Below are 24,152 nucleotides of genomic sequence, written 5' to 3'. Positions count from 1 at the left end.
AAAACCATATATAAAAAAAAGTAATTTACAGTCATTTACAGGAATTAAATACACATTCTATATGTTGCATAAGTTTGGGGTCAATCATGTCATAGAGAACTAACTGATATAAAACAATTAGTAAAATCTGCGATTTGGAGTGTTTGTGCAGCGTAAAAGTACTTCATCATATAAAGCTTTTATAATTTAGCAAATTGAATTATGTTTGGGTTTTCTGAGACCTCAAAAACAACTAATGTGTCAGTCTCTGTAATTTCAAAATAACATTTAAAATCAGGATTAGAAGATCAGACTTTTTTAATCCCACACCAGCAAAATTCAAGCCTAACGACAGTTTAAGAGTCAGAAACAAAAGAAAATAACGGAAAAACAAGATTGAGGGCTTAAAGATAAAGCATATAAATATGACAAAAATGCGAATAAGATAAAATCTATATACACTATAAACACCTTTCACTTATACAGATACTGTATGTCCATGATTTATAGTAGCACACAATAACTGAAAAACACGTGGTGTAGCATATTTACTGTAAAGATATAGATATATAGCTTATAAATAATATTGCAAAGTAAGTTGCAAAAATTGCACAGTAGCATTTTGTGTACATATGATGCAAGTGTTTTTTATTTATGTGTATGGATGTGTGAGTAAGTGTGCTTTTGTGGTATTTGTCCTAGGTTTATTATATCACGTATGGATGTGTGAGTGAGTGTGTGCTTTTGTGGTACTCCTAGATTTATTATATCATCTATTGTTAAGCTATTTGTTATGTTTATTGAATGTCCATGTGTGTGAGGAGTGGGTGTATTACAGTATCAGTGCATGGGGAGGATCAGCTCAGCCTCATAGATTACAACAAATGACCATGCTCGGTTTAACTAAAGCTCCTCTGCACCGGGATCATCTTTATTCCATTTGCTCGCACAGCAACAAACATGATCCTCTGTGCCAAGCTGTTTGTAGAAACCCGACGTGAGTTGAACTATAACTGTAGTTCAGGCTTTCTGGCAGTAGAGGGCAGTGAATAATCTCTGATGTGGAGCTGAACTATGTCTCATTCTCACTATGACAATGGGAGACGCTGTGGATCAAGGAATGGACTCCACTAGTCCCCAGTTCTCTGTACTCTCTGCACAGCGAGTGATGACAGAACTGAATTTGTTGCACAACTAAAACAAACACGTTTGACTGTATATGATGAGTAGAGTTAAATATACCCCATGTAATCAAGTTTATGCCCCAAAATACAGTAAAACATGTGTTTTTAATAAGCAAAAACACCACAGAACTTTTATTAATACATCTATGCTTTGTTTCATCTTTCAATCTTTAGAGACTTGGACTTTCATAATTTGTGCTTACAAATGACTATGTCCCTTCCAGAAGATAGATTCAATTAGCCTGCCAAGGGCATTTCATAATTTATTTATTGAGTGTTTGTTTGTGATTTCAATCTACATTGAAAACTCAATTTTCTGGACACACCTTGTATTAAAATCATACCCTGAAATAGGGTTGGGTCGGTGTGGAAATTTTCCAACTGGTTTGATATTAAGCCAAACACCAGACCAGACCGGTTTACCAAATTTTAGCAGGTGTCCCACTTGACTCAGCAGTCAATCCTGAGTGGAACATAAGGACCCTGTGTCCCAACAGAAAGCGAGTTTCTAAATATCACGTAGCATCACCTAACACTCCAGCTCTCTGTCCACACTGAATCCATTAAACATGCACTTTTGTTACTTCATGTAAACAAACCATGGAGCTATTAGCTGTGTGCTTGAGATCAGACCAGTGACACCTAAAAGATTGGTGATCAAAGTAGTTGCTATCTTCCTACATTTGTAATCAGAAAATACTTTTTATTTTGTGGTACTGTAAATTGCATACAAATAACTAACAGCAAGTAATGTTTACCTAGCTTGTTTTTAGCAATGGTTGTTTACCTCAGCAGAAACTTCCAGGTTTCCAGCAATCTCCCTTCAGCCAGCTGACACTGTGTTTAGGTTTTTGTAGTGGAGAAAGCAAGTTTTGCATAAATAATTTCTCATTTTGACTACATGAATCAGCCAGTTTGCTTCCACTCTGGCGCTTTCAAAATGAGCATCAGATATAAATAGAAACAGTCTGACGAAATGGCAAGACTGGAAGTTAACTACTTGTATTACACAAGTCTTTAGACATTTGTACTTTCTCTCTGCCTCTCTCATAATTTGTGCTTACAAATGACTCTCCCCTCCAAAAGACAGATTCAATTTGCCTGCCTAGGGCAACTCTTAATTTATTTACTCAACAGTGTTCGTTTTATTTCAATCTGCTTTGAAAACTAATTTAAAGTCCTTTTTTTTTGGACACACCTGGTATTAAAATCATACCCCGAAACTATATTATACCCCCATTTTGTGTTATGTTAGTAATAAAAATATGTGCCCTGAGGATGAGGGATGTTCGTACTTTGTAACCAGCATATTAAAATGGCAAAGTGGGGGTTACAGGAACAAAAGATTTTAGTTTAAAGATCTTTTTTTATGTGCAACAGACACATTACTGTGGATGATGGAGTTTCCAGAGCACCACCATAGACATTGTAGGTATTTCTTCCTGCAGGCCTGTGTTGGCGACAACTGAAGCAGCTCCACCTTAGAGCTAATGAGAAATGTGGCGGCAGGTATCTGTTATTAATCACGATTTGATCTACGGATGAAAAGCGACAAAAGATTACCTGAAATAGTTTATTGAACCGTCAGTATTGGATTTACTTCGGTCATGAAGTCGGTAGAAGGTTTTAAAATGCGTGTCTAGCATGAATGCACTGTCAGATAGAGCAGAGATGGCAGGGTGCATTTTATTTAATGTAAAGGATTATCCAAAAAGTTATTCACTGCAGTAAACCACCACCAGTGATAATGTGGCATGAAATACAAAGGCTTAAAAGTTAATATGAAATTAAAAAGAAACGGCTGTGTCATTGAAGTTATGTTCAAGTGCGCCCGTCATTAGAAATGCAGCGCATGCAGAAATGACTACTTCAAAAATCCTCTCTCTCGAACTGCTTCCCTAATCTCCCTGATTATTGATCAGATTGATTTGTCAAATATTGATCCCTTTTCCTGCAGTCTTATCAGAGGTAAACTTAAAGTACATCTGCAGATGAGGGGAGATTATTTGAGAGTCTGAGGGCTTACCCTGACAGAATCTCAATGCGAATTTGCTTAGACTTGTCAGACTGGCCATAAATTGTTGAAAAAGTTTACTTTGAAGTTATTAATTATGATTTCCGCAGACTATTGTGGGGCTTTTGTCACGACTCGCTTCAATTGAGGCCTGCTCAGATAGAAAACCACAGAAGAAATGGAGCAGAATTGCTGTGTAGGTCAGCGGTGATTTGTATTTTGCAGGTCTGAATGCTGTATTGAAGCTCATACAGAAGAGGCCACAGAGGTTACAGTCAGTCGTAAGGATGACTCTGAGCTCCTTGAAAATTTGAAGGTTGCAGCGGATGTTTAGTAAGTGGAAAATACATAATTATTTCAACAGTTGGAGATAGATGTGTTACCTTTTCATAGTCTATGCAGTCATCATTCTCACCCCCTGAGACTAGTTTTCCCATTGTGCAGGGCCTTAGGGCTGACTAGTCGCACCTTGAATTATACTGAGACTTCATGGTGGTGGATGGATGTTAAATAGAAGGTAGACCAAGATTTAAGGGCAGAAATGTTTTTTGAGTGGAAAAAAGGTTGAAAAGACTACTCTTACCTAAGTGTGTCATCGTTACAGGATTATATAGACAGTATCTGATAAAGATTTGGATAGGGTGAAATGTATCTTCTACATTAAACAATAAAAAATCACGTATATGTATCATATGTATATTTAGTTATTTAGCCTTTCTTCTTGATGATACAGTTGTATAGATCTGCAGGGTTTAATCAATTAGTTGTCAACTATTAATTTATTCACCAAGTAAGCTGATGATTGACAAATCATTTTGAGTAGTTTTTTAAGAGATAAAGTAAAAATTCTCTGATTCCAGCTTCCTAAATGTGAATATTTTTGTTTCTTTACTTCTCTGTGACAGGAAACAGAATATCTTTGGGTTGTGGACACAACAAGACATTTTAAGGACGTCATCTTGGGCTTTGAGAAACACTGATGGATTTTTTTAGCGTTCAAACAACATATAAATTAATGGAGAAAAAATTGACTGTGAAAATAATTGTTAGTTTCAGCCCTACTGCTGTATGTGTAATGTGGCTTTATTACAACCCAATATTTAGAAAATTATTGAAGAGTACGACAAACTGGGCTTCATGAAATGTTTTTTGAGTGGAAAGTTGAAAAGACTATTCATACTTGTGTTTTATAACCATAAAGTCAGTATACATAGAGTTTTTTTGGTGCTTACAGGACCTTTCTAAGGATTCCGATAACATCAGCATTTGTTAGTAGAGAAATTTTATCACTTTCAGCCCTCCTCGGTGGCCCAGGGTTGGATCAGCACTGCATTTTGCTGTTTGTGTCCTGCCACTAAGTCCATTTTTTTTCCAGTACCACATATAGTGTAGTGGCCTTAATATAAAGAAATACTTCACCCCTCAAATGACCATTTGTTTATCAATAACTCACTCCATATTACGTTGAATTTGTGATAGGAACTGAGCCTAGTTTTTTTTGCATGCCTCGAGTGAACAAAGAATCCAATAACAGAGAAAAGTATTGATGAATAAAGTCAAAGGGGGTACTTGTTTAACAACAGCAAAACTATATGAAAACATCTGTTGACAAACTCTCACACAACTTGTATAGTTTAATCCAGGGATTATGTATGCAGTCATATGCTCAGTGCTTCCCAAACACTTACATTTTTGCAAAAATTTTGTATTTAAAAGCAAACTGTAAATGAAACCCATCTGTGGTCACTACAAAACCAGACTCCATTGACAAAAACAGCAATTCAGCAATTCAATCTGGCCACCATAGTCTAATTTGCCTCACCATAGTTGAGTGGTATTAAAATATACCCCGTCGGGTTTTTTAGAGCACAGTAGAGGCAGAGACAAGCAGCAGAACGTCAGGCGCATTAAAAGTGAAAAAAAAACTTTCACTCTTCTGAGCGAAAAACTGTCTATCACTTATAAAAATCAGCAAATATCTCCTCATTTACCAATCTCATCCTGCTGTGAATGTATCAACAGACCCAGTGTGGTTTAGGCAGGTATGTTATTCCTTATAATACTGCATATCAATCTGCTGCTAATGTGATTGTTATGCCAATGTATTCCTTCCATGACAGTGCACAAGTGAAAAGTGGGAGTAGTTATATTTGTAGGTAATATTTAGTTGGGTCAGGCATGGGAACAAAGTTCTGTTGTGCTTTTGTATACACATTGAACAAAGAAATGGAGGTATAAAAAATAAAGTATTTCAGAGTTGGGTGTAAACAAGGTGAATAGCAGCTTGAGACTTTTTCAACCTGAACACAGAATTTGAGAGGTAAGTTTTATCTATTTAATGGAGAAGAGAAAAAACAGAATAAAGAATATTTTTACACTTAGTGAATTAATAAAAATACCAGAGAAATAACAAGAAGACTCAAGCTGTTATTCTCTCACATTCTTCTTCACAATACACATCTATAAGCATTTTCAGTTCTTTTTGAACTGAAAAATATATTGAATTGCTCTTTGACACTTTTGCCATTGCTGAAAGTTTTATACTGTCTGAACCTATTTGAACCTAAAAAACATGTTAAGTGGTATTTTACAGATAAGTGAATATGGAAATAGAGTCAAAGATGATCTGCACCTTTGCATGTAAACAAATGAAAACATTTTGCATATGATTTCCAATGTACGAGTGCATAAAGAAGATTTGAACAAAGGTGTACAGTTACAGAACAGTCAAAGTTATATATCAGGTTTTTGGTTTGAATTTTAAAATTGACAAAAAAGGTGTCCTCCCTGGCTGCAAGCACTCTTTTGAGCTGATACATTGTGTTTCTATTTATATATTTTGTTCGCTGTGAAAGCACTGCAACGAATGAGGAACAGCTGACTCATAAAGTTGCAATGACAAATTTTCCACACTAGGGATGCACAATGATATCGGCACATCATCGGTATCGGCAGATATTGGCTTTAAAGGAAAATATAATATAAAATAAATATTTTTCTTATTTTGCACTATGAACGAATATTACATTTATTTAAAAGCATTGTATTTTATGTCTCCATCTTCTGGTGGGAAATCACAGCAAAAGTATGAATAATATGATGTTAATTCCACTACAGAAGAGACTTGATGATCACTCAGAAAAAAGTGGATGTATTGATATTGGTAGCGGTTTTCAGCCAAATGAGTTGTTATAAACTGGCATATTTGATATTGGCAAGAAATCCAAAGTGCATCCCAGATGTACACCTCCTTATTTCACTACAAAATAAGGTGGCATTAAAAACTTTAAATCTGTTTGGATGTTTTTTTTTTTTGTTTGTTTGTTTTTTTATGCATTGAAATATGAATTTATTTGTATTAATTTTAACAAAACTTTTTTACTCATTTACAAATTTGAACGTAGCCTTACAAAATGTTTTCATATATTCAGATATGGTGATAAAAAGTTAAAATACTTTTGACCCAATTTGTTTCCATACATGAATGCTCTTTTGACTGTCTCTGAACTTAACAAATTCCTTAACAGTCAAAGTATGGTAGCAGGTTAAACATCCGCCCAGCATGTACCACAACTGTTGCATTTAAAGAATTATTAAATAGTGTCTAGTCAGTGTGTTCAGCTGGGTCTGGGTCCAGCTTGGAGCAGTCGCAGAAGAAAAGGGATCGGATGTGAACTTTTAACCGATGGGCTCATCTGCTTATCTTTTTCCTTTGGAGTATAATCTTGTAATTTTTCTCATTGACAGGCTAATTATTCCACATGAGGGTGAGGGCTGTTCTGGTCTTGTATGGAAGTTCCCTCGCAACAAAATGATGAAATTTCAGTGTATCTCTTGGTCATGGTAGCGCTTTGGTCAGGCAGTTTGCCTCTGATTCAGTTCTGACTGTACAGCAGAGTCTAGTACATCATAAACAGGTTCTCTCTGACTGTCCTCTGGACCATGCCTGAGACCTGCACGGCTGCCATTTACTGTCTGTACAACCATCAATTTCCACTTGCTCGACTCCAGCCGGCGCAGGCACGAACACACACACACACACACACACACACACACTCTCTCTCTCTCTCACCTGCCAGCCTGCAGTGCCAGGATGTCTATCGTCCCTCATGCCCTCAGTCAGATTGCCCTTGCCCGCACCAGTCTGCACCCACAGTGTCAGTCTTGGCTGACAGCAGGTCGGCATTAGCCAGCTAACATTTCCTGGCCTCTATTTGCTCAGCACAGGCAGAGCTGTTGGCTGAACGCTGCGCAGATACTCACCTCTTAACATCAGAGCAGTTTACAAATGCGGTCATTAAGATGACAAATTTTATTTGGTTTTTACGCAAAGCTTCTGCTTGGTTGCACACGTGCAGAGTTGAGCTTGATAAATGGTTGTTAATAAGGGGTTACTGCGTGGCCTCTGATCCTACAGATGTAGTCACCGAAGCTACAGCTGCTACTACATGATGGGGACTGCAAAGACTGTGATTGGCTGCTTGTGTTTTCACCAACAAGTTTCTGATAGCTCTAGTCTATCTGGGTCCTATTCAGGAACAAGACAAGGAAAAATAATTGAACTTATGTGGCTGTAATTCTGACGGAGACGGAACACTGAGGAACTATGACGGCATGTTGGGGAACAGGAGGTTCTCCTGAGGGGGGACGGATACTAATATGTAGGCCCAATGGACATTTTCACTTACAATTAAGAAACTTGATACACTTGTGTATCATACAAGGGACGCACAAAAAAGCCGCTTGGACCCAACCTTAAACCCAACAGGAAGTCGGAGATTTTGAATTTGGTGCTCATTTTTAGCGATGCCCCCCACTTTTGTGAACTTGCCCTACAGGATAAAGCCAATTGACTTTAAATTTGGTGGGTCCAATCTTAACCCCTTTGTGATGAAAACTATCAAAGGTCTGAGCAAAACTTTTATGTTTTTCCCGTGGCACGCCGTTGTATTTTGATGTTTTGCCACAAAACAGGACATTGTTGTAACTTTGGTGTACATTGTCCGATCTGCCAGAAACTTTATAGATTTGATAAGGGTCCCGATGTCTGTATGACAATATTCACTAGTCATAATAGTGTCACCTGCTAGCAACAGGAAGTAAGCCTTGAGGGACAATTATCAATTGATTTACATGATATTTACATGGATTGGTCTACATATGATGTACACTAAGATGATGTAGATTTTGTGTGGCCTCCAGTGCCACCCAGTGGAAGTACTACACCATGTGAAAAATCTCACTCAAGGGTCCAAACTCTCTGTGTGCTTTTTCTGACTTTCACTGAAATGACTGATTGTGTCACTCGGAGTCCCGCCATTAGCTCTGACTTGTGTGGGGGTGTAAGGGCCCGTTCATCGCTGCTTGCAGCTTTATTCATTATTATATTTATTAATCTGATGATTATTTTTTCGATTATTCAGCGAGTCTAAGGACCAATGTATTGTTTATTTTTTAACATTCAATTAATATAACGTTTAATAAATATCAAAACTGTCTCTTGACATTTAAATAATTTATTCGGTCGACTTCTCTTAAAATCAATGATTATAGTGGTATGTTTTAAAATTAGTCTTATTCCCATACCACTGCTGTTTTATGATATTACCCAAGATATCCAAAATGTGAGTCATGCTCCAAAGACGCGTGTGGAGTGTGGAGTGTTTCAAACTTCACATCCTGAGTTTGTATGGGGTTTATGTGAACTTGTAAAATTGATGGAGTGCCCCTTGAACAAAATGTGCTGTTGTTGTCATTTAGACCTCATCTATAATTCTATTTTTATACCACATAAGCAATGCAAACAAATACCTGTGAAGTGCAAATGTAATATTGAAAAGGGACAGCAGTAGAGATGGTTACTCTGACGACTGTATACAAATGACCCTCTGCAGCATTTAAAATTGATGTGGCTATTCAAACAAAATGGCACACACCTCCCTCTCGATTGTTTGTGTGCTTTTTTTTCCCTTAAACTTGAAACTAGTGTGGCCATAACATTGATTCCATTAGGTTAATCAGTGCATTTCATATCTACATAATGCTTATTTCTCACTGGCTCTTCTCATTACCATTGGATCATTACTTCCTCTAATACCATGTACCTTCCAGCTGCTCTTTGTCAGAGGTAATTAGGTGATGAACTGTAGCAAAAGATATTAAGATGAATTCTAAGGGCAATTGGTGGTATCATAGAACGAGAAGTCCTTCCTTCAATGCCCTGATTAAGCTATAAAGTAGCTGCGGGCACTTTGGGAAGATGGGGCAGAGAATCTATTTTCAAATGCCAAAAACAGTTCACCAGCACTTGCCAGTTTGTGCATGGAGAATATTGCTGCTGCAGTCTATTGCTTTATGGAGGTATATTGAAATCTCTCACTTTCCACCTTGCCTCTCGTCGTTGAATATTTATCCAATCTCTCCTCCGCCATACCGTTATAGTTAGATGAGATATTTATGATCTCCAAAACAAAATGGATCTATTTATCCGTTCTGTAACTCCACTGACTGCCAATGGAAACATGTAAACACATTTCTTCCTTAGATGAGATTTTTAAACTGCCCTTGCTTTAAAATATACCAGTCACTCTGACACCTGTTTGGAATTTTACATTAACATAGTTTCACCTTTTGTAATCACAGATGGCTGTAATGCCAGATATTAAGGAAGTATGTGGAGAAAGACTATCACCTTGACAGGCAAAGGCTACATCTTTAAAGGGTGATAACTGCATTCTTTTTTCCATTACTGACCCAGTCTTGACCCCTAAGCATTGAGCTATTTTCTCCATGGCAACACCGATAAGGATAGACCTGCAGACACTTCATAACACCCACATGTGTTAATAGTGCCAAGTGGGTATGATGGATTGAATTTAACTTCATTTCAATAAGGAAATAATATATATGTGTGTGTGCATGGAGGCCATCATCTTATAGCTCATTGAATATAGGGTCACTACTGTAAAGCTTTTTTCAAGCAAAAATGTTCATGATGCCTTTCAGAAAGTTCAGTTATTTACATTAGCCTGTGCTTTATGTTTTAACATAACAGGGGATGACTGGGATGTGATTTTTCTGTAGTCTTCTTAAAAAAAGGTCTATCCCAGACCTACAGATATTTGTCTTTTAGTCAACCTGAATGAATGGGGAAAACAATGAGCTTTACTCCACCATTAATAACCAATTATTTTCATATTCACACCAAATATACACAGGGTTGCCATGGTCATGGAAAATCTGGAAAAGTCATAGAATTTAACAATTTAATTTTCCAGGTCTGAAAAAGTCATGGAATTGTTAAAAAAAACAAAACAAAAAACAATTAAATGTTTTGGAAAAGACATGGAATTTTGTGATTTACAATAAAATTCATTCTTACAGTAATCCTCTGTGGGACATATCCACTTCCAAGGCTTAAGAAGCCTATATTCTTATGTTGCCTCTTGTTTTTTCAAATTTGCTTCCAGAAATTAGTTTGTAATCAAATGCATTAAGAGTACAGTTATTTTTCAGTTTTACTTTCCCTCATGCTTGAAAGTGCCAGACTGATATGCAGTAAGTGCTTGTCTGACTGTGTCAGTAGTTTTAAGTATTTGAAAAAAATAAGAACATAATCTTCTATTAGAGATTAGGAAAGGTTGCTGATTCATTCTCATACCACAATTAACATTTTGAGTAAAGTATACTGTACAGTTCTGTTTGTCTTGGAGATTTTTGAATCGTCATAGAAAAATATTTTATGAGTCCTTGAGAAGTCATGTCAAGTTTTGAAATTGTATCCATTAAAATGTGTGGGAACTCTGTGCCGCAGGCTGTACAGCTCATTTCTCAACCAAAATGCAAATTTTCCTCATAAATGGCATCATTAAACAAGCTGTGTCTGCACTTTAGCAAAAGGCTATGGGTGCATGACAACTATTGGTCACTGGTCCCAAAGTCAACATAAGTAAGCTTACACACGCAATGTACATCACAGTGCATATGCCACTATTTTTATAAACACATGTATATAGTCTGATGACTGTTTATCCAAAGAAAACACTTTGGTCAACACACACGACAGTGGCAACAGCGGCCAGAATATTGTCAATAATCTGGTCTGGTAGTTTTTATTACTTTTTAAAGATGTATCCTTTGATGATCAAAAGTTAACAGTTGGAAACAAAATTCTTACATAAAAAAGCCTTTTTTTGTTATTGTAGTGCGTGCAGGAGCGCAGGAGGATTTTTTTTTTTTTTAAATTTTTGGTGAAATTTTCAAATTAGATGTGCAATAAAGGGGTTTTGATGAAATAAAACTTTTTCAAGCTTAATTTTGATAATGTTTCCTGATGGAAGTGTTTGTTGCACATTATGTATTCAAGAAATGTCAGAAATTTGAAACCAAAAACCATTTACCAGTCTCATTAACCACTAATAATCAGTATCATTATTGGTCCTGAAAAAACAATATCAGTTGGCCCCTGCATGATATGATAACCATCAATTTTCATATCCAGGTATACCTCAAAACTAGTATAGCGCTGCAAACTTATATGATTTTGGTGATTTTTAAGAAAAACATGCCTTTCAAACCTGCTGGTTGGTTTGGGGGGTTCACTTCCTCTCCAGTGTCTCTTACTTCATGATCTGGGGAAACATCATTGGTGAATCACTTATTGTTTGCATTAGAGAAAATGAAGTTTTGAGAGTACCCAAAAGAAAATCCTTGGGAATCTTGTCAGCAGTACATTATCTGATTCTCTTTTAGTTGCGGCCCACAGAATCCCATTCATGAATCATCCCATTTTTTTCTTCAATAGCGGGGCATCACAGCTGTCTCAATCCTCTTGTGTCTAGTTTTGTTAGAGAGTCTGAGTTCACAAATATAAATTGTGAGGCTGCAGATCAGTAAAGTAAGAAAGCCTTTTGGAATATGCTGTGCATATTTTAAAATTCAGTGGGACTCCCCTTAAAGTGCAAGACAGCGATAACTATAACTTATCACGGAGAAGAGTAGTAATGTAGGAGAAAAAGCAACTCTGGCAGGAGAGATCAAAGAGAATAATATTACAAAGAAATATTATGGGTCTCTGTGGGGAAATTGGGTAATTCTACCAACATATTTAAGGGGATTCAGAAGGGAAAAAGCTGTTAAAAATGTGCATAAATGTGATAAAATTGAATACCATTTCCATAAACAATTAAATGAGAATATTTCAATTATGGAGTTATGTAAACAATTTTACTGCATGTTAAGAGTCACTTACTTTAAAAGAAAATTATTTTGGCGAGTGCTGTCAATCCAAACAGATTTCATTTAGAGACATTTATGTCTTGAAATTGAACATTTATACTAAAGAGCTGCACAGTTAGATTTAGTGGGAAAAGACCATGCACTTTTAAGGAGCTCTCCATGAATCTCCAGGGCAACAAGGTTTCTGCTGTGAACTGAAGTGCAAATGGCACAGCAACACAGGTTTGTTAAATGTGCTTCTCCAGAGAATAAACACATGATATGATATTTTTTCCTTTTTTTAATTAATCTGCTCATGCTGCTGTGACAGAAAAAATAAGTGAATGCATATCAAAACATATGTAATAATTCTATTAGTAATTAACATTGTTATTAATATTCTTAAATGTTTTTTCTACCTTGTATGCCTACACATTCGCTTTGAGGGCCTGAGCACCTTGCAGTGCGAGGACCCTCTTGGAATGCAAGGAATTATTATTATCATTTTTTTCCCGAATGAATCGCATTTTGGGAGGTCTAAACATGCTTTTGGAAATGGGCGTGGTATAATGGCTCCACAAAGCCCCCTAACGTATAGCCCCAATGGATAGTTTCACCTAAAATTACGAAACAAACCATTACGAACAACTGCTTTAGCTGGATTCCCACCAGTACCCCAACATACGTGGGGGTGCCAGGGACCTTTCATCGCTGCTTGCAGCTTTAATGTTGTTGTGTTATGTTATTATGCCTTTAAGTATTATTTCTCTTTTTTTCTTAAGTGATACTTCATTAAGGGCAGACACATTTTATTTCTGTAGACAGTCTGCTGTGTTGTAAACATAGACTGCAAAAAATTAATGGACATAGCTGTAATTCCACTCATTGGTGAGTGGACTCTTTTTTTTTTAACTCTTAAGTTCGATAGAGACCAAAATCTACCAACTCCTCAGTCATGCAGACAAATGTAACGCGTTGTCAGATGATGAAAATGAAATAAGTGATATAAGAAGTAACATAATATGAAACAACAGATTTTTAAAATTTTTACCGTCAGACTATATATTTTGTCGTATTGCACACCCCTAGAAGATAGCACACCCTCCTGTTTGTCCAACTTATATGTGCAGCCTTGGGTTGAAAATCTGCTAGTAGATCTGGTTTTTATAGTTCTTGATGCAGAAAAAACTTAAACCCTTGGTCAGTCTTCTTGATGAATAATAAAATAAAGTTGACGAGCCAGAGTTGGTCTTACAATATGTCGGTTTAATGACAACATAAATCTGACCCAGTAAGCTTTTAGCACAGCGTGAACATGGACAAAGTCACAAATTTCAAGAAACAGAACAATGATTCACCCTCTGAAAGTGTAATTCATACATCAGATTTGTCCAACATTGCAGTCTAATCATCTGCAAGGTCTTGATCTTACAGTATCTTAACCTTCAGACACCCTGGAGCTTCCTCACATGCCTGCATGCAGACAGTGAAAGACTCTGAGGCCTCCGAAAGTACCTAAAACATGGCCATCGACAAGTCATACAATCATTCATTATTTTTATATATGATGACTTTCAAACTGGAAAACACTTATATTATACTTATTATATTGAATATTTTTCAGCTTTGATCATTTCGAAAACTAATGAATGTAGAATTACAAAGATTGTATTGTTTTAAACACTTGCTGTCAAAAAAGAATCTATACTTCTGACAACCTTCTGATGCATATCTCATCCATAAGCACTGACACGCTCTCCCATGTATATATTTATGAAGCATGAGGATCTACAGCGTGTACAGATAGCAACACATAACATGAACACATGCACAATTTATTGTAATAAAGAAGGTCTGAAGTAAACACTACCTTTGTGGGGCTCCCAATGCTCATTTTCTGTTGCAAACATGCAAGAAAGGTGTTGACTGAGCTGTATGGTAATTTACGAAACTCTATTCTGTGATGGCGTTCTGTTAGATTGTATTATATTATACATGTGTTTCTGTCATTGTGTCCATCCCATGTACATTATGAAATAGTATGCAGGTATGTAGTCGCAGCCAGAAAGGTATTATAAAGTGTCAAAAATGTGATTTAAGGCTTGAATCTAGCATGCGTCTTTCTTCAGCTAAGACTATGTAAATTCAAATTTAATTTTCCTCAGATATTTCAGTCTGTGGATCTGTATGTGTGTGAGTGACTGAGTCATCAGCAGTCATATGTTAAACATAAATGTGCTACAACAAAAAGACCACCTTTGCGTACGCCTCCCGTTCGAAATTATTATGCAGACAAGTGAAGGGGCAGAGCTTTGCTTGGTTCCTGCTGGAGAATGATGCTGTAAGATGCATCGCATTTGTGTTTGCCATTCACCCACACCTCTCCTCTTTGTGGAACTTACTATACAGAGCCACTGTGACAAGTGCATGACTCCCACATGAATTATGGATCATCCCAAGGGGCAAACACTGGGCCAAAAAGCTGTTAGGCCCCGCGGCCCTCTATGTGTGACATCCCTCACTCCATACAGATTCATTCCCAGTCAAAACTGACAATGGGTTGTCCTTCATAATCCAAAGTTAAGGTCACAGTCTTCACAATATGTTAGCATTCAGGCCAAATGGTGCATAAAATTTGTAGACTCTTGGTTTGATCACTTTTTGACACGCACACTCTGTTTAAAAAGCACCAAAATGTCAACATGCAGACTTCTTTTGAAGGAAGAGGTTGGAAAACCGTTTTTCCTATGCTCTAGATTGTGATCCAGATTTTGTGGGTGCGACTTAAAATTTCCCGTGGTGACATTTATAAGTCTCTACTACCAGTGACACACAGAGTGACAGCTGACTAATATAAATGGGTCTAACGTGGGTTGAATGCATATTGGCAGGTGCTATGCTAATTGACTCCCAAATCAGTATCCAATTGCCCTGTTTATATTATCCACTGCCTTATGTTCGATGCTCAGTTCCTCTTGTTCACTAAATTAGTTCCAGTCAGTGTTCGTCTTTGCCATCTGTAGCGCGGCAGCTTTCTGTGTTCATAGGCTATTACTCGTGATGTGTAACCAATCAGACAGTGCTGTAGGCGGGACATTGAGTGAGGCTACGGAGTATTGGCTGCAGATGAAGAGAGGTGGCTACATCAGAGTGAAAGTTTCAATTAATTTTTTAATTCACTATCTGATAAATGATTTACAGAATTATAATAATGAAAAAAAGGATGCGACCTAATCATGTACTGCTGTGACCAATGGAGAAAGTTGGTAGTGTGAGTGCTACCAGTAGAAAAGTTATTCTATTCTAGAGCCATTTAATCATTTAAAAGAAATCTCATTTGACTTAATTTTCTTTCAAACTGTCTTTACTTTTTGGTTATTTTCATTATCTTCACATTAGTCTGTCTGAGCTCCTTAAAATTGGATTGACAGTCATCAACTCCCCCGCTCTGCTAATATTGCACTGCCAGTTTATTCATGTTTCTAAGCAGCACTTTAAATTCCCCTGCTGCTGCCTTTAGCTGACGCCTAAGCAGTCTCTTTTTATTTTCTGAGAATGTAATAAAGGATACCATTGAACCGGGTAAATGTTTTCAGCGTGCTCATATGACACTGTGGATCGAGGCTTCTGGCCCTTTCCCAAACCATTGCACTATCACTTTAATGGTTGTGAGGAATTGGCAAATACTGAGAGCAAAATGTGACTCTCGTTCAGCTGCCCCCTCACACACGATGCCAAGCTTCTGCAAGCTGCGCTTTTAGATATACAAGTTTTACACTAACAAGAGTTGACACCTAAACTGGTGGCATTTTCATGCTTTTGCATTTACTCCATTATATCCACAATGACATGAGTGAATGAGCATAGTATTTGTTTGTAAATGGAGGAAATGATAGATTAGAAAAGGAGGACAAGGCAGGAGAAGCCTGTGAGCCGTAGCAGTAGGATTAATTCCCTTATTAGTTACTCTCTGCAGTGATGCTACACCATGAAAGTCTAATACCATCTTTTTATGGATTTGACTCAATTTAGATTACCTCACCCTACATTCAGCAAAGGGATCACAGTGTCTCCTTCTGTTTCTCCTTCCCTTTTTTTAATTCCAGCGGCTTCTCGTCGTTTTGTCAGAGATGATGTGGAAGAAGCGGCGAATAAATTGGAGATTGGCAAAGGAAAGACGCTATTAAGAATGAGCCTCCCCAAACAGAAATGCACACCAACAGAAAAACAATAGCACACTGTGCTTGGAAGGATCATTAAGGCAAAGTTAGAAGTTTCTCCACAAGTAAAAGAGAGTGTTTTTTTTTTGTGGTGGATATAGTGATTTTCAAGGTGATTAAAAAGCCATTAGTGGTACGACTCTCGCAGGTAATTCACAAGGTAGTCATTCAAAACCCAGTTAGGAACCAGGAAGGGCTCTGACTGAAGAAATGACTGTTATTAGATGAAGATATTATATCAAATTGCCCAAGTGAGAAAGCTCCCCCACAATCTCCTGTCCATGAGCTAAATCGCTGTCATTTGGAAAGATGGGCTTTCATTTCTTCTGGCATTTTCTCATCAAACAGCCAAATCCCAAGAAAAGCTCAAACTTATTTGCTGGGGAATGTGAGGAATAAAAATGACTATGTTTAAATTAAGTCATATGTTTTCTGTCAATGTCCAGGACTCTAAAAGTGAAAGTCGCTATGTTTTGAGTAGATATCCAATCAGTGTTGATGATAAATGCAGTCAACTGAAGCATTAAATTCCTTAGTGCGTGCTGTGTTGACAGAGAGTCTGCGTTTTTCTTTTTTCACAGCTCTTGATTCAGTGCTTACGTGTAGAGAACTTTATTTGTCATCATATGGACAAGCATACAGTTAAACTGCAAACTCTCCGTGGTGCACAATATATATTTAGGTACTAATGGTTAAATTGGCATGGTAATAATAAATAATGCAGTATGAAGAGGGGGCAGTGTGGTAAGGTGATGTGGCTCTCAATCAATCACACACGTGTGGTGAATGATTCAACTGCACAACAGCGCTTGGGTTAAAAGTGTTCCTTATTCCGGTTGTGTGGGTTTTTATTTTTTCTGTAGCGTCTCCAAGAGGGCAGAGGTGCAAACAGTAGATGTCCAGGGTGAGAAATGTCTGTCAGGATGTTTAATGTTCTTTTTGTACAGCGAGTGCTGTAGATGTTTTCCAGGTTTGGAAGCTGTGTTTCAGTGATTTTTTTGGTCATGTTTTGTGGGGACTTTTTTTTTTGAGCTGTACAGCTGCTGTACCAGACAGTGATGGCATAGGTGAGCAAACTTTCTATCCCACATCTGTAAAAAAGACAACAATAACTTCTTAGTTTTGTTTGTCTTTTTCAAGGTCTGCAAAGAGTACAGTCTTTTCTGTGCTTTCTGTGTTACTGCTGATGTGCATGTCTTCCTTGTTGCATCCTCAGCTCAGAGATGTGGATACAAAGGTATTTAAAGGACGATACTTTCTCTACTGACTCACTGCTGATTGTGTTGATGATTGAGTTGCATTGTTGGTTGTTTTCTGCAGAACACCTAGCGCTCAACCTCAAAATACTCCCCTAACCTTCCAGCATATGGAGGTGGGCGTCTTAAACATTGCTTTGTTTACAAAAAGTAAAAGTGTCCGATATAATGTACTTCACCTTTTTGACAAGAACACGTAAAAAAACAACCTAAATTTAATAAAACTAATGCATTATGAACAACAAACGGGCCTTATTGTGGCCTGAGTGCCTGGAAGCTGTGTGTCACCACCACAGCCAAAGGCTATTATTTTGTTGGCCAGAACACAGCGTTAGATGACAGAAATACTCACTTAGTGATCATCTGCGCTCTTAGCCTGCTGGTTGTGAATTCCACTTCATCTTCGCAATCTGGAAGAAAGTCCCGCATGAGTTTCCAGCCGCCTACTGATAACTCCAAAACTGCTAACTGACATTATAAAACAGAAGAAGATGTAAACACTACAGAAGATGTAAAATAATGTGAAATGTTACACACACTAGGGCAATTACTCTGATTTTGTTTTCAGTTACAATTTTGGCTTCCCTCAAGTTTTAAAACAAAATAATCAAGATAAAACGATTTTGTGCTGCATGACGAGTCTACCAATGTTGCTTCTGTTTTGTAAATCCAGTCGAATTTCCACAAAAAAATTGACAAAAAACAGCCTTCTATGTGCTCTGCCAGTCATCAGAATTGTCCAACTGTAGTCTCTGGCACACCTCTGTCCAAGTGAAGAGCACAAGTTTCAGGCGCAGTAACACACACATACAGGCTCTCTTTGGTATGTTGCTAAGTCAGCCAGTACACTGTAAAAAAAAAATCCTTGCAGCATCCTCTGCGCTCGAAATAAATATTATTTTTATGGTGGACACCACGCTAGTTTGCTTTGCAAGACAAGAAATAAGATTTGTTTTGGATGCATGTAGAGCGTGCCCGCTGCATACCCAGAGGTGGAGATAAAAAAACACAAGCTGAAATAGCTTGTAGTTCTTACCAGCACCACTGATGTCACCACGTCGCAGATGTCCAGCAGATTTTGACGCAACCTCTAGAGACACTATATAAAATATGATGTTTTATGTCACACTATACCCCAAACCTGGATAGATGAAGTTAATGTTGAGAAATGATGAAGCTCTCCTTTAACATTAAACTGACAAAAGAGAGCAAACAAGCAACATTTTCAAGAGAGTACAGGCAGCTGTTCTCAAAATGATTTTCCTCCATTTAAACTTTATCATCTTTTTGAGGGAACAGACTTTTCTCCCACAGCGGAAACTATTATCGAACTCTAGGAAGCCATTATTTTGGTGTCATTCAGGGGTGCTTATTGTGTTGTACACAGAGTATGCTTTTCTAATGTATATTTGTACTCTACATTGACCACAAACTCTATTTCAAATTATAATCATGATGTAAATCTATTTTTATTCATGGCTTATTTGCTTCCATCTTTCATTGCAAGCTCCATTATTTTTGAAGATTGCTTCTTGTTATTTGATGATATGAGTTCGCCAGCCAATCTGGGCACCAACTTCAACAGCGGGGATGGGGAGTTGGTGCACAAAAATCAGGTAGAATGTGGCATTCATCTGTAGTTATTTTTGTAATATTGTATCCACATTATCTGGATCATTTTTACTGTAATATTTCACCCGTGTCTCGGCTCGTAAAATCTCAATTTCCTATTTCTGTCTTCATTGTGTAACCCGTTCTTTTGGTCTGACCTAATATATTCCAGTTGTGGATTTATTACCTCACCCGAAATGAACCAGAATATGATTTTCATCCAGGATCTGGCTAATTGTTGAGACAAATGAAAGTACTGTATATCCACCTTGACAGCCAAAAAGTCTAAAGAATAGGCCTAATTTAAAACAGCATTTCAGATCAGTCATGCTGTCAGGAAGTTTCATCTGGCTCTCTTGGCCTAATTGGTTGAATTCACAAAGCAATTGGCAAAGTCTATTTTTGATATCTCTGTCAAACCTCCAAGGCGGAACATTGTGTTTCTCTATTTTGTCTTGCCCAGATGGATTGGAAAGGGAGAGCTGTTAAAATTCATAAGATGTGCTTTTGTAAAGCATTTCCAGACATCCATCTCGGTAGATTTCAGGGGCTTGAAGGTTTACACTGCCAAGCTTTAACTCAGCTGCCATCTTTTAACTCTGTCTTATCCTTGTATTGTGGCCAGGTATGCACTCCGGGCATGGATGACTTTTGAACCAGGGCACAGATGGAGGAAATGTGTTATACTCCAGAAAAGAGAAATAACATTCAGTTTTGCCAAAATTTGCTGGTATCTCTGACAAGTGGGGTCTTGTGTGGAGCCGCGGGTCATGTGAGGGTGTCTGGCCCATAAAACTTTTTTCCACACACATCCACTGCAAAAGTAAAACTAAAAATGACATGTATGTTAGACTTTACCAAAATGCAACCCCTTAACTTCCACTTTAATTAAACTGCCAAGAGTCTTACAAGCTTATTTTGTTGTCAGGAAGCCAGAACAACGTTTGCGTCGACTTTCATTGGCTCATATGGAGCTCTGTGTTGAAACATGATAGAAAAAAAGAATACAGGACGAGTGTGCATGAACACAATCATTTGATTTAATCGTTTTGTAACACATTTTTGATATCGTTTTTTTGTATTATTTGGAAATATTATTGTAATGTTGTCTTTGGGAGTTTATTTTAAAGATATTTTGGGGGGCTTTTATTGCCTTTATTAGATAGGACAGATGTAGCACGAAAGGGAGAGAGAGAGAGAGAGAGAGAGAGAGAGAGAGAGAGGGGATGACATGCAGCAAAGGGCCAAGGCTGGACTCGAACCCGCGGCCGCTGTGACGAGGACACAGCCTCTGTACATGGGGCACCTGCTCTACCAACTGATCCGCCAGGTGCCCCTATTGTCCTTGTTTTTGTCCATTAAATATTGACCTAATTTAACCCTTATGGCCCACTTTAATATTGTACTCTAGTAACGCTCTGCGCAGGAAATGCTTTTCAAAATCAAGCTTTAAAGAATATTACACATAAATATTTCCTACTTTTATTAATTTGATTTTTAACCAGCATCAGTCCTAATCATAAATATTAAATGTTCATTAATTTTCTGAATTTTAACCTTTAAATGTCAGGTTTCAGTTATGATGCCACTATGTATTTAAATGTGGAAAAAAATGGGGAAAATTTTCAATATACTACATACTAAGTGGATCTTTTTTTTTGATTATCAAACCTAGTATGTCAATGATTAACAGCAGCATTGATTTTTATACACTTTTATTTTTTGTGCAGTGTACTCACACTCATACCGCTCTGCACACAAAGTGCGCTTTTCAAAATTAGTCTGTAAAAAATATGCAAAGTAGGTTATTATTTTTTTAATTATCACAGTCTGGGATATGTCCATGATTTGTAGCAACATTGATTGTGACAATGCACCTAGTGGATATTGCATGTATTTTCTCCCTGTCAAATATAGTAAAAAATTACGTCATTAGTGGAAAATGGAAAACAATTACAAATTCCAAGGCAAAAGCCCAGGAATGATACAACGCATACTTTGTTTTTTATGTTTTGATGGCGGTGGGATCAAAAATTGCAGTTGAAATGGGGTTCATTGGCACATTTATTTTTTCAATCAACAGTATGAATGTAACAATTTTGTTTACACAGCATATTTTAGACTTATTGTAGGAGCTGAGCTGGAAATTCCAAGATTAAACAAAAATTCAAAATCTTGCCAAAATGTATGCCATACGCATTAACGCGGCCAAAGTTATCCAGATCCAGAATTTCTCAATGAGAGAGTAAATCTGCCTCCAGCCCCTTTTCATAGTTGTTTTTTTAAAAACTATTATATGGGAAAGCTGTCCTAAATAAAAGTATTAGTATACATTAAAGTGGGTCCGTAGGGAGACTTTAATGACATACTTAAATGAATAGATAATTTAAAACTTTGCTATAGGGATATATTTCCAGGAAAATTTGAAGGCTAGCCGAACTAGCTGCCCTTTCATCCATGCACACAGGTTTGTTTACATGTGTGAGGCTGCAGGTCTCTGTAGAGTTTATTATGTTGTTTGGCAGAGATGGAGAGTACAAAAAAACCCATTGTCATAATGGACACAATTAAGAGAATAAGACCAAGTTTAAGGTAAAGACATTGTATCATGAGGGGAAAGTATGTATTAAAACCTAATTAGTCGTCCAGTGGTGTTCATTCCAACATTGCCTGCATGTTTTCCAGCTATTGATTCCTACTCTTTTTATCTTTGAACTAAATTATGACCTATTTTAAGACGTAAATTCTCATTTTAATAACGGGGACATATTCTGGTCACATGCTGCATATCTACCCTTTCCACGGTCACGGTTTTCTCTTTATTAGAAGTCTCTCTTGCCTTTGGACAATTGTACACATGTGATATTATAATGTTAAACACAAAGCAGCCAGCCAGAACTGCCTTAGTGTTAAAATGTATCACATTATAACAGTCTCAAGGGCTTTAAGAGATTTAACCCCTCTCTGTTTTATTGAGTCAGTGCTCTGGTATGAGTTAGGGGTCGGTGTGAGACGTGGTTTCGTGGAAATGGGGGAAGACAGAAGTGGAAGCTGAGGCTTATGTGAAGAGCGCTCTGAGAAATGACTCCTTTTCGGCTGTGAGAGATAGGACCAGAGTGATTCCCTTCAGACTCGAGGCCCTTTATTAATGTCCCAGTCCAGGTTTTCTCTAAGGGACGCATGACCGAAGACGAGTTCCCACTTTCATCTCTCAGTTAATGAGAAAAGGCCAGATAACCATTGAGCCCCTCTAGGCTCGAGCAGAGATATGGAGGCCCAGTTCTCGTTGTAATCTCGTAACATAAAGCTCCATGCTTCACTGCCCTGGGATCCAGGACCACTTCAATAAGTCAATATATACACATTTAAACATCATGTACAAGACATGTATTTGCTTTGTACTGTGTATCAGATGGCGGGGTCTTTTTATGAGGATGTTAGAGCACTTAACCCCCATTCATAGTGTTAAGTCTTCATATACACACTGACATTTTTAAATGTCCTTTAAACTAATGTTAACTACTAAAATACAAAACTATTGAATGAACTGCAATAATGTTAAATAAAGTAGCTACTGCTACACTACTATACTTTAATAAAAAAGTATTGTATTGATTAAAAAAATTAAAGTGGAAGAAAATTAAATTTTTCCATTGGCTCAGTGTGAAGATGGCTCTGGCTCTTAAAGATATATCCTGGTCTGTTACCTGTTACAAATTGGGCCCAATTTTTGTGTTTTTGGCCATCATTTCTAGCTGTTAGGATAACGCTTTACTCATCAGAGCAATTGCTCAGAACCAGAAGCGAGGCAACATCAATATAATGATGGGTGACGCACGAGCGGTCATCTGGTTGCACGTCAAACATCATCACAGTTTACCCAGTGACTTCTTGGTTCACCTCTGAGTACTGTACTTGTACTTCTTGTTTGCACAGTTTTCCCGTGCAAAAGGAAATGATTACAACATTTTGTTTTTTCATTTTAACTCCAAAAAGTTGTTTGCGTAATCTGGCTAAGCTGTTTGCTTGTTTACAACCTGTTAGATTGTCTCACCACTCAAATTTGTTCCCCCATTAGACGTTTTGGAAATGTTAATGGTGGCTTTTATTTTCCAGCGTGCAACATGTATGTGAAAGAAGTCAAACTCAAGGATGTGCCTGACACCTGTGCAATTTTTCTTCCCTTTGTTTACAAAAGATCACAGATCTTTTTTGTGGAATAATATATTCAAACGAGCACCCTTTTCTCTTTTTCATTATTTCAGTCTCGATTGCTCTTCTGTGTTGTCAAGTGATTTATTGAAGAGCCCTTTGGAAACTTGGTCTGAAATTTTAAAATAAGCACTTTGCTTGTAAATTCCCCCTAAACAAATTCATGAATGTCAAAACTATTACAAAACAAGCTGGGGGAAAGAAATTTTGCCCAGATAATTTAAATTCCATGATGGTGTCACATCAGCGGCAGGTCTCTTCCTCAGGCACCGAGAGGAGCTTGTGGCATTATCATTTAACTGCAGACATCAATATCAATTATCAGTTTTCTGACTCTTGTCTTCTCATCCCTCCACTGCCCCCCCTAAACTGCTCCATTTCCAATCTTCACTCCCATTAACGCTTTTCTGTAATTGCATTAGGAGCGACAAAGGGGAAATAGATGTGCAAAACGTATGTT

At 37.5% G+C, this 24,152-nt stretch overlaps 1 long non-coding RNA gene across 2 annotated transcripts in view; it reads left to right on the top strand.

Moving 5' to 3' along the window:
* The window catches only part of LOC148186296 (uncharacterized), a 36,363-nt gene that overhangs the window by 5,407 nt on the left and 6,804 nt on the right, over positions 1-24,152 (top strand). Inside the window, exons 3-4 of one of the 2 annotated variants that reach the window (XR_015775055.1) lie at positions 3,403-3,510; positions 4,083-6,386. The exons of the other annotated variant lie outside the window; for it this stretch is intronic. This is a non-coding gene — a long non-coding RNA (uncharacterized LOC148186296). Of the gene's footprint in view, positions 1-3,402; positions 3,511-4,082; positions 6,387-24,152 lie in introns of those variants that run through there. 2 annotated transcript variants of the gene reach the window in all.

This window comes from Plectropomus leopardus, chromosome 19 (genome assembly GCF_026936395.1).
Source record: "Plectropomus leopardus strain MGB_pleo_1.0 chromosome 19, ASM2693639v1, whole genome shotgun sequence".
Taxonomy (NCBI): Eukaryota; Metazoa; Chordata; class Actinopteri; order Perciformes; family Serranidae; genus Plectropomus; species Plectropomus leopardus.
This window is presented reverse-complemented; position numbering and strand designations above follow the sequence as displayed.